This window comes from Sinocyclocheilus rhinocerous, unplaced genomic scaffold (genome assembly GCF_001515625.1).
Source record: "Sinocyclocheilus rhinocerous isolate Xijiao unplaced genomic scaffold, SAMN03320098_v1.1 scaffold4808, whole genome shotgun sequence".
Taxonomy (NCBI): domain Eukaryota; kingdom Metazoa; phylum Chordata; class Actinopteri; order Cypriniformes; family Cyprinidae; genus Sinocyclocheilus; species Sinocyclocheilus rhinocerous.
Genome location: NW_015665885.1, coordinates 57,378 through 69,832, shown reverse-complemented (window position 1 = coordinate 69,832; position 12,455 = coordinate 57,378). Strand labels below are relative to the sequence as shown.

Genomic DNA, 12,455 nt, shown 5'->3' with positions numbered 1-12,455 from the left:
ATCAAAAGTGACAGTAAAGACATTTATAAAGATTCTATTTCAAATAAATGCTGTTCTTTTCAACTTTCTATTAATTAAATAATACTGAAAAAATGTATCATGGTTTTCACTAAAATAGTAACTGTTCTCAACATTGATAATAATTAAATCAGCATATTCAAAAGATTTCTGAAGGATCATGTGACACTGAAGACTGGAGTAATGATGCTGAAAATTCAGCTTTGATCACAGAAATAAATTGCATTTTAGAATACATGAAATAACCTATGTTTTGTCTGTCTGTCTGCTTTATCATTTGACCTAGTTTTGTTGGTTCCTTCTGATTGTTTTCATGAGTCATTCCGTTCACCTGGTGTTAACTAATTATCTCATTAGTCCCCTTGTTTCATCCATGCATTTAAACCCTGAGTTCTCCATTATGCCGAGTTCACACTGCACGATTTTAGCCCGATTTTTCACTCACCGACAGGTTTTGCGAAATCGTCGACAAATGCCAAATCGGTGCTCGTTCACGCGAGTGACAATCACGCAGTGTGAATTATCAAAGACGCGATCTGAGGGAATCGCCGACACGTCGCCGACGCCCGCAAAATATTTGGCATGCTAAATATCTGGAGCTGTCGGCGATTCACAATCACGCTGTGTGCAATGCTTTCTGACTGAAAACTACATCGGCGATGACCCGACGACTTTGAAAATCGTGCAGTGTGAACTCGGCATTAGTCTCTGTCCATCTTAGTTTACGCTTAGTTTGGTTGTGTTTCTCTATGGTCTACAAGTATTTATCATTAAGGTCTGTTCCAGAGTATATTCCTTCATGGTGTGATTCCTTATTGCAACCAATGCGTAACAATATTCACATAGAAAATAGTTATTTGAAATTGCAATAATATTGCACCGTATTACTGTTTTTACTGTATTGTACCAAACTCAAACTTTTGAATGCTAGAGGAGGCGTTTTAACTAATACAAGGGTGAGTAGACGATAACACATTGTAGGTGATCTATCTCACCTTTCAGTGAGACATCAAACTAATTCTCCCAGATTTGTAAAGATTTATCACCTGTGCAACTGAAGCACACAAATGCAGTCTGATTTCAGATTGATGGTGTGTTACCTCAGTATATTAGCTGTGGCCTTCCTCCTGCGGCAGAAGATCTGGATCTCGCAGCACCTCCTCCAGCAGAGCGATCACAGCCGTCGTCAGCTCTGCGTTCATCTCAAAGTCCTACAAAGACAAGCACAATGTTTCAGGGAGGATGTTCCTGTAATTTATGCGCTCCATGTTTGTAAACATGACCCAATCCAAGCATTACTGCAGAAGAACGGACATGAACATCGGTCAATGTTTTTTAGTCCTCTCTGAGTGAGTAAACACCAAAAATGGTGTTTAAATTACATTAATTTAATGTAACTGCTGTTCAGAAGTTTGGGGCCAGTAAGATTTTTTTTTAAATGTTTTTGAAAGTAGTCTTTTCTGCTCACCAAGCCTGCATTTATTTTATCAAATATACAGTAAAAGCAGTAATATTGTGAAATATTATTACAATTTCAAATAACTATTTTCTATTTTATTCTATTTTAAAATGTAATTTATTCCTGTGATCAAAGCTGAATTTTCAGCATCATTACTCCAGTCTTCAGTGTCACATGATCTTCAGAAATCATTCTAATATGCTGATTTGCTGCTCAAGAAAAATTCTTATCAATGTTGAATACAGTTGTGCTGCTTCATATTTTTGTATAGAAACCGTGATAAAAAATTTTTTTCAGGATTCTTTGAATAAGTTCAGATGAACAGCATTTATTTAAAGTAGTATTTAAACTATTTAAAATTTTATTTTTAATATTACAAATGTCTTTACTGTCACTTTTGACCAATCGTATGCATCCTTGATGAATAAAAGTATTAATTAAATTAAAATAAAATAAAAAATCTTACTGACACCAAACTTTTGAACGATAGTTGATTTAAATACATTTTTATATTCCATATTAGAGAATTTTATTTATATAGTGCTTTTATATATCATTTTAATATATAACAATTTAAATATAGTTCTAAAGGATCTTGAAAAAAATAATCAAGAGAGTATCAGCCATTGAAATACTCATATTGGTCGATCACTAGATAAAAGCTTCCGCTAAATGACTGCTTACTAAAAAGTATGGTACGTACTACAATAAATTAACCACCAGCTCCTGCAAATGCTCTGCACACTAAAGATGGAACAGATTTGACTGGATGCATGTAGCTGTGTGATATGCTGCTCTGTTCCGGAGTTAACAGCGTGGGGCCCTCGGGGGTCCGCTGACATTTCAGCGCTGTCACTACTGCACACAATGAAAGACTGAAGTGCAAAGCAGGTCTGACAAAGGCTACGTTCGTGAGGTGTGAGACACGTCACAGCAGCTGTTTGAAACTGGTGGGCCGCAGGTGTGTCCTGATAGGGTCACATACTAAATGCAAATAAAAAAATGCAGCTAATAAATCATATAATCATGCATAAGTGGAATAGCAGTGTAAATCAACTGTTTGAGTTTAAGGATGTTTTGTCTGCTTTAGTACAATAAACAATTTTGGTACTATGTTGGGTCACTAATCAATACTCTCCTGATACAAAACCAGTTGAGAACAACTGAAGACAGAAAGATTTAGAGTAAATGGAGGAATATATTTAGAGAAAAAGTAAAAAATAACCAAATTTTTTTTTTGAAGGCAAGACAATAAAGGCAAAGCTATTGTTTTTCGAGTACTGGTCAATTTTGAGATTTTGGGCTATTTTGCTTCTATTGCATGTCTTGTTTACAACCATGGTATAAAAAAATAAAATGGTAATTGTGACTTTTTATCTCATGATTGTGTCCTTTTTTTCTTGAAATTGCAAGTTTACATCTCACAATTCTGACTATTTTTCACACAATTCTGTTTATTTATTATTTATTGCAATTTAATCTCACAATTCAGCCTTTTCTTTATATTGCGCAATTAACAGTTTTCAAAATTGTGAGAAAAACTGTAATAATTGTGAGATAATAAAAAAATAAAATCACAATTAATTTACTTTTTTATTCTGTGGCGAAGACAAGAAAAGTAAAAAATAACCAATTTTTTTTTTTGAAGGCAAGACAATAAAGGCAAAGCTATTGTTTTTCGAGTACTGGTCAATTTTGAGATTTTGGGCTATTTTGCTTCTATTGCATGTCTTGTTTACAACCATGGTATAAAAAAATAAAATGGTAATTGTGACTTTTTATCTCATGATTGTGTCCTTTTTTTCTTGAAATTGCAAGTTTACATCTCACAATTCTGACTTTTTTTCTTTATATTGCGCAATTAACAGTTTTCAAAATTGTGAGAAAAACTGTAATAATTGTGAGATAATAAAAAAATAAAATCACAATTAATTTACTTTTTTATTCTGTGGCAAAGACAAGTTTCCTTCGGACTAAAACATCCAAAATACACATTTAAATGTTTATTTTATTAGTTTTTTTTCTCCATTTCAGCAGCATTTACATATACCAAACATTACAGTTTTATTCATATCTATATTCTGAAGATTTTACTGTAGGGTTTGTTCATATATCATTTGGCTGATTTATATGGCTGTTGAGAAATCCAAAATCCCTTCTGTAAAAACCTTTAATATATCAACAAAATGAATCAAGAATTTTAAACCTGACTTTATCCAATGTTTAGATCTATGTTCTGGAAATGTATGCAAATAAGTGCATATTTAATTAGATAACGCATCATTTGCATATTTAAACATAACATTTAAGAAAACCTGTAATACAAAATAATTGATTAATCAACTGGGGAAGTATTTTGATATCTATTAGTTAACATTTTAACCCCGTTTACCTCTTGTGTCTTGACTTAAAGGTGACCTATTATGCAAAAATCACTTTTATAAGGTGTTTGAATACAGTTGTGTGGCCGCAGTGTGTGAAAACAACCAGCCTATAATGGTAAAAATCCACCCACTCGTTTTTTTATAATCCCAATAAATCATAAACGGTCTCTCCAAACGAGTGGTTCCAGATTTCCATAGACTGCTGAGGACACGGTGGTTCAACTTCATTTTCCAAGGAAATGTCTCGGGGGGGAAAAAAAACAGAAAAGTCCTATATGTTTGTGCTAATCATTTAACACCGGACTGCCTCACAAACGAGGGTCAGTTCAGTGCTGGAGTTGTGCAAAGGTTGCTTCTGAAAGAGGGATCGATACCAACGCTTCGTGCGCGAACAAAGACAAAGTAAGCATCACGCATCATATTTTGTTTTCTGAAAGAGCTTCTTGGCTCTCTGTAAAGCTAATGTTGCTAAAGCTACCATTGTCTCTGCCTGTTTTCACTGATGCTGTTTTCACGTGCTACCAGAATGATTGTAAATAGGAATGTGGTAGTTGCATAAAAAATGCATATGAAAGCAATGTGAAGTTGACCGCTTGAATTTGTCAAGCTCATAATATAATAGTACGCGAAGGCACCATGAGACCAGCATGTCGTTATTTTTATCGAAAGTGGCGATTTCAACAAGCTATAAAAAATTATCTGTGGGGTATTTTGAGCTAAAACTTCACATACACACTCTGGGGACATCAGAGACTTATTTTACATCTTGTAAAAAGGGGCATAATAGGTCACCTTTAAGGCATTATATCCTCCTTGCAAGATGCGTCTCTATTATGACTGATAAATCACTCAAGGGCAGGGCATTGGGAACAAAATGACAGGCTGGAAATGCTTCAAGTCAACAAACCTGCGAGTGTTTGGAAACCCAGTGGCGCAGGACGTTGAGCACCCTGTTGGTGGCGGCCCTGCGGATGAGGAACTCCTTATCGTACGATTTCTCAGGGTTGGTAAATCCTGAATGAGAGACAGTAGGAGAATTCTGTTAGATGAGGACGTGAACGCTTCCCCAGAGCCGTGTCACGACTCCTCAAAGACCCGATGGGAGATGTGTTTCAGCAGCCAGGGCAGCTGTCCGACCCCATCAGTGTCATCTAACCTTGCAGGCTGCTGTGTCCAGCTGCGGCGGTGGCGATAGCGAAGGCGGACGCAGGGGACACGGCACAGCGGGAGCCATCGGGAGACTGACCTATGAGGACACGATGAGAGAAAACAAGTCACCATATCATGAAAAATTAGATTTTCTTGTTTTGAAATATGAGATGAATCCAGCCGACCTGGGAACGTTCTCTAAACTTTGGCAAACATTCTGGCAAGCGTTCTTCCAGTAACATTAATAGAATGTTTTTTCAAATGTTCTCAAAACATTAGCACAAGGGGAAGTCGTGGCCTAATGGTTAGAGAGTTGGACTCGTAACCCAAAGGTTGCGAGTTCGAGTCTCAGGTCCGGTAGGGATTGTAGGTGGGGGGAGTGAATGTACAGTGCTCTCTTCCACCTTTAATACCACGACTGAGGTGCCCTTGAGCAAGGCACCGAACCCCCAACTGCTCCCCGGGTGCCGCAGCATAAATGGCTGCCCACTGCTCCGGGTGTGTGTTCGCTGTGTGTGTGCACTTAGGATGGGTTAAATGCAGAGCACTAATTCCTAATATGGGTAACCATACTTGGCCACATGTCACGTCACTTCAAAAGCATTATTTATACATCCTTCATGGAACATTTTTCTTCTGTTGGACGTTTGTCTAACATTTTTTTTTAAATGTTACATCTCAGAATGTTGAGGTAACGTGAGGTAAAGTAACGTTTCCATAATGTGTGCAAAATGATAAAATGGAATGTTCCTTTAACATATGTATATACAAGAGAAAAAAAAGCATTTTAAAACATTTTTTAAAAACTTTACAGCAAAACATTTTTAGAACATATTTTTGTCAGCTGGGAATGTTCTATGTAAACATTCTCAAATGCCTTTTCCCAATCCACGCAGACTGTTTATTGTAATTAATCCAACTTCATGAGGTGCATATTGGGATGCTTTTTAAACAGTACTAAAGAAGTTAACTGGCTGGACTTTGATTTATGCCTTTCCTGCACTATCCAGTCCAACTAATCCATTTACAAAAATGAATGAATGAAATAAAAATGTAATTCAAATAAAAAACATTAATTCAATTGTGTTCAAACTTTGACTGTTAGAGTAAATGTTTTAAAGGTATAGTATAAAAACGTCCCATTACATTTTGGTTTAAAAATCTAAAACTAAATTATGTTTTCGGTTTAAGAAACCTCAACTAACACATGAACTTAAGGGGAAAACAAAATGCTACTGAAGTGTACAATATGTATATTTCATAACCTAATGCTTACAGTGTGCTAAAACTATCAATGAAAATATAAGATTGAGAAAGCAGTACCTGTAGGTGGTCGGTAGCGGAGGTGTCGCGGGGTGGACGGTGAATGGCATGGAGACATGTCTCCAGAATCACTGGACGTGGGCATCTCAGGAATGAACTTATCCAGTGATACTGACTCCAGTACAGCTGTCAGGAACATCAGACAACATCAGTCATGCATCTATCTTCACTATATGGACAAAAAATATTGGAATACGCCTCTTAATAATTGAATTCAGGTGTTTCAATCTGACCCATTGCCACAGGTGTATAAAATCAAGCATCTAGCCATGCAGTCCGCTTTTTCAAACACTTGTGAAAAAATGGGTCATTCTGAGGAGCACAGTGAATTCACCTTTGTCACATTTGCAATAAGTCAGTTCATGATATTCAGATCAGCAGTGTGATGGGCAAGTCTGGGTTTGGCGGATGCCAGGAGAACATTTCCTGCCTGAATGCACTGTGCCAACTGTCAAGTTTGGGGGAGGAGGAATAATGGTATGGGGTGTTTTTTATTTCCAGTGAAGGGAAATCTTAATGAGCAGCATACCAAGACATTTTGGACAATGTTTTGCTTCCAACTTTGTGGGAACAGTTTGGAAAATGCCCTTTTCTATTCCAGCATGACTGTGCCCCAGTGCACAAAGCAAGGTCCATAAAGACATGGTTGGATGAGTTTGATGTGGAAGAACTTGACTGGCCCATACAGAGGCATGACTTTAACCACATCAAACACCTTTGAGATGAACTGGAACAGAGATTGTGAGCCAGGTTCTCTTGTCCAACATCAGTGCCTGACCTCACAAATGCTCTACTGGATGAATGGACAAAAATTCCCACAGAAACACTCCAAAATCTTGTGGAAAGCCTTCGCTGAAGAGTGGAAGCTGTTACTGCTGCAAAGCGGGGACTAACTCCATATTAACGTCTGTGTTTTTAGAATGCGATGTCATTAAATGGTCAGGTGTCTCAATACTTTTGTCCATATGGTGTATCTCTCTAACTTTCTGTCTGTCTTGTCTATCCATATATGTGACCCTGGAGCACGAAACCAGTCATAAGGGTCAATTTTTCGAAATAATTATTTTTCTGAATAAATAAGCTTTCCATTGATGTATGGGTTTTTAGTATAGGATGATATTTGGCCGAGATACAACTATTTGAAAATCTGGAATCTGAGGGTGCAAAACAATCAAAATATTGAGAAAATTGCCTTTACAGTTGTCCAAATTAATTCCTTAGCAATGCATATTACTAATCAAAAATTAAGCTTTAACATATTTATGGTGAGAAATTTACAAAATATCTTCATGGAACATGATCTATACTTGATATCCTAACGATTTTTGGCATAAAAGAAAAATCGATAATTTTGACCCATACAATGTATTTTTGACTATTGCTACAAATATACCCCAGCGACTTAAGACTGATTTTGTGGTCCAGGGTCACATATCTGATTTTCTATCCATGCAGTATGGAGTGAATTTGCAGCTGAACGTTAGCGGACCCACAACACTCACCTCGTCGAATACTCCGTCGCAGCTTCCCACAGAAGACGTCTATACGAGGCAGCTCCCCGCCCTCCTCTGGGGTGGAGGGGCTGAGCTCTGGGGAGCTGGGGCCCCGGCTGAGGTCCAGAGGGGCCTTGGTGCAGGTGGGTGGAGGGGAGGTGATGAAGGGGTTGTAGGGAGACGTCGGGCTGCTGGCCGCAGAGAAAGTGGCCGTCGACAGGTCCAACGCGCCACCCTTGGAGCTCACAGGAGAGCTGAGGGACAGCTTCCGCGAGTGGATGGGGGAAGAGGTGCGCGAGGGGATGGAGACGGGCGGAGGAGAGGAGAACTTGCGAGAGAGCCGTGGGGATTTGTTGTTCAGGTGCTCTCCACTCCAGGTGCCTTGGTTGGTGGCGAAGAAAAGCTCGAGGGACCTGAGCCATCAGCGTAAGATGGAAACAAGTAAATAAATGCAGTGCACAACCAGATCTGTCTATTATCTTATCTGTCTGTCTATCTATCGATCGTAACAGTTCATTTACATACAGTCGTGTGAAAAAGAAAGGACACTCCTTGGTTTTTCTGTATCAGGACATAATAAAAAATCATCTGGTCCATGGCAGGTCTTAATATTTGGAAAATAAAACGACAACATATGACATATCACAACGTGTCATTATTATAGGCACTGCTAATCAAATGGCTTTGATTAACTGATCACCCGCAAGTGTGAGCAGCTCTATAAAAGCAGACGTTTTGGCAGCCTTCAGGTGTGTGTTAACACAATGCCAAAGAGGAAAGACATCAGCAATGATCTTAGAGAAGCAATTGTTGCTGCTATCAATCTGGGAAGGGAAGGGAATTCAATAGAGCGTCCTTTCTTTTTCACATGACTGTATATAAGTCTTTAAGGTACAGTAGCAAATATAACCTGTATAACTCAGAAAGAGGGTGGAAAATTATCATGAAAAACTAAATTATGACAACAAACCTGATTAACTGATAATAAGAATGGACATGAGGGAAAATAAAGTTCACAAAGGACACGAGGGAAAAAGTCCCCATGAAAAACAAAAAGAGACGCACACAGGGAGAGACGGGTGATGAGTTACTTGGACTGGTCCAGCGCAAGCCTTGTGATCTTCAGGCTGTAGTCTGGACAGATGGAGGTGATGGACAAACGGTCGGACGAATGATACTGAACCCTTCGAGTGACAGCGAGGGAGGAACAGGAGGATTGTGGGAACAGAGAAAGTTCTGTGGTCTGTATTCACGCAGATGGATCCGAAGTATAACATTTGTGTGCAGCTAAAGTAATGATGGTTTTGTGTATTATACTGATCAATAAAAATCCATAATGAAAGAAAAGGGTTTTATTTGCTTTTTACATAACAACGTTTATACTGTATTTTAAACCTTTCTTGCACATATGCTGGAGGATTATATTTGCTTTTTTTATTTTAATGCCTTCAGTTTGCATGTTTGAATTTGACATATCATTGAATAACATGGTTTTTCTGTCAAATGCAGAAAAGCTAATTTGTATTTGCATCCAATTGAAAACTGATTAATCAAAGAAATAATTAAAAGATGAATCGAATATCAAAAATGATTCTTACTCGCACACCTAATATTCCATTTATTAATAACCATTCAATAATTTGTGGTCAGTAAGACTTTACATTTTCCAAAAAAGATTCTTAAAATAATATTTAATAATAATAATAATAAATATTAATAATATTTTTTTGTAAATTATATTAAGATAGAGAACAGTTAAAACATAAGATATATTTTGTTTTTTAATTATTTTCTGCTCTATTTCCAGCAGCCATTACTCCAGTTTGAAATAAAATTTTAATTATTTGATAATTATTATTATTAGTAGCAGAAAACATTACAAATACCTGCAATTTTTTATCAGTTTGCTTTATTTTCAGCAGGCATTACTCCAGTTTGAAATAAAAATTAGAATTATTTGATCATTATTATTATTAGAAAACATTATAAATATCTGTCATTTTTGATCAGTTTAATACATCCTTGCTGAGTAAAAAAAATCATAGTGATTCCAAACCTGGCAGTTTACATACTCAAAATGAGCTTCAAATTAAGGGTATCACAATCATCCCAATGATGACTGGCATTCAGACATGTTTTGAATGTGTGACAGTCAAACAAAACAATTAGAAGAAAAACAACGATCAAATAAATCATTTTTGCATTTCCTTTGCACTGGAGGAAAAAAAAATCCAAAAAAACGGCTAGAGTGTGTGGTACTCTAACCTGACAGGTATAGACGTGAAGGGTTTCTTGTAGATGTCGGAGAGTTTGTCCATGACGACAGCAGCGGTGGTGAAGATGCGGTAGGTGTGGAGGAAGGTGTTGAGGAAGTCGCTGGACAGGAAGCGCAGGTCGGTCAGTCGTTCCAGGAGTCTCTCTACGCTGGCGTAACGGATCTGTGGCACCTTGCAGGAGTTCAGCGTCTTACTGAAGCAGATGTCCACATCGTCTTTGTGCAGTCGGGCGTCAGACCTGCAGATATGAATGAGCAAATTATTAAACTATTAACTATTTTTGTTTAATTAATCTATGCTAATTCTGTGTTGTTACTGTAAACTCAAATTAAAACAAACTATTAGGAAAAGTTTTTTTTGTTGTTGTTAATTGGAATTATGCTGAAATGAAATAAAATGTAAATATTAGATAAAAATCTTAAATTTGAATGAAAATTAGAAATGATGTCTTGGCAGCTAACTGAAAAAAGAAAAGTAAATTTTTTTTTTTTTAAATGTGTATTTTAAATAAATAGATTTTTATTTTTAAACAAATAAAATATTATTTATATTTTTAATCAACATTTGCTTTTATATTCATCACATTTTTAAATAAAAAATATTACTAATTTAAAATAAATATTTATACTGTATTTAAATAAAAATGTTAAAATGTCTATATTTTAAATAATTAAAATAAAAAATACAATTTTAACTAATTAAAATGTGTTTATTTTTATCATATATATGTGTGTGTGTGTGTTTATAAATGTAAAAAAATATTAATTTAAAATGAAGCATATTTATGTTAAATACATACATGTTTATTATAAAATAAAATATGCTTTTTATAACAAATATATGTATATATATGTATTTGTATTAATAAATAAATCTGAATTTAAATACAAATTAAGAAAATTAGAAATGAAATAAATTAAGTTGAAAGCCATTGCAGCGAATGTTGTCAATGCACTAAATGGCATAAAAATGGAGAAAAGAAAAACAGAATGCAGTGACTTCACTCTCACACTGTAGCAACTGCAATAAGAGTCATCAAAATGAACAAACTAGGAGTGCACAATATATCAGTAAACAATCATTATCAGCTAATATTAGCATTTTGAATGATCAGCATTTGTCTGATTAGGCTCATACTGGAAGCATATAATATTAGGCCTTATTTTTCCTATTCAAACTGTTTTTACAAGATGAAATTAAAGAGTTCATCTGAAGCATGTAAAATTATAGATAAATAGATAAACAAAAAGACCAAAACAGCTACCAGTTTTAACCCAAATTTGCATACCTTTTCATCTCTAGGGCAGAGTATATAATAGACTGTTCATGCTAAAAATATTATGCAAAAACCTTACCGTAAAGTCAGTGAAACTATTTATGTCAATGCAAATATGATGGAAACTTCTCACTCTTGTGCATTTCATGCATGTTGCTTTCTAGCTACAAAACATGAACTTCTGCTCTTCGGGTTTGACTGAATCTCTGCATTTCTAAACGTGAATAAATTATTTATTTCTTGTGCATTTTTGTTTCATATGACTTGTGATATTCATCGAAAAGCTGTCTGCAGTTTGTTCTACAGATGCACACACTGTGAAAGAGTGTGAATAAGCGTGTTGCATGTATTGTGCAGATTGTACCTGGCTCATGTCGCTGGTCCAGGCTGCTTTCTCCTGCCGAGACGGAGCGAGCAGAACGACTGAAAATGACGGACCATCAGCAGGCTCGACCACTATTTTAAACTCCAGGTGATTGAATCCCTGACCAGCAGCATTATCTGAGGAGACAGGGAATCAAAACTCATTGATAGTTAGCTTCATGTTGGTATTACTAAGATTAATGGTATTAATAAAGGTGTCTGAAGTCAGACTCACAGTCTTCATCACTGGCATCCAGCTCCTCGATAAGCGTACATTCTATCAGAGACAACGTGCCTCCTTGCTGTGGTTTTGAGGAAAGGTACTTTATTAAAGGTAAGTTATTTTATGCTTTAAAACGGTTAAAGTAATAGTTCACCCAGATGTCTGAACTGCTCTTTTCAATGAAGGTGAATATTGAATTTACAGATACTGTAAATTTAAAAAAAAGAAAGAAAGAAAGAAAAAAAAGTGGGGTAGGAACAACATTACGGTGATTAAATTATGAGAATATTTTAGGGTGAACGATTCCTTTAAGAAATTTAAATCACTTTGATTCCTTTAATTCAGGGTGACTTGAATCACTTTGAGCAGGAGCATATTTTTATTTTTGATTAATTTAAAATAAAGAAATAATATTAATTAAAAAGAATACATATTTATTAAAAACAATCATTATTTTAAAATAATTAAAATACTTATATTTTTATCTACAT

General features: G+C 35.9%; 1 pseudogene; it reads right to left on the bottom strand.

Moving 5' to 3' along the window:
• LOC107731614 (ras-specific guanine nucleotide-releasing factor 2-like) overlaps positions 1–12,455 on the bottom strand; it is a 37,362-nt pseudogene that overhangs the window by 7,228 nt on the left and 17,679 nt on the right.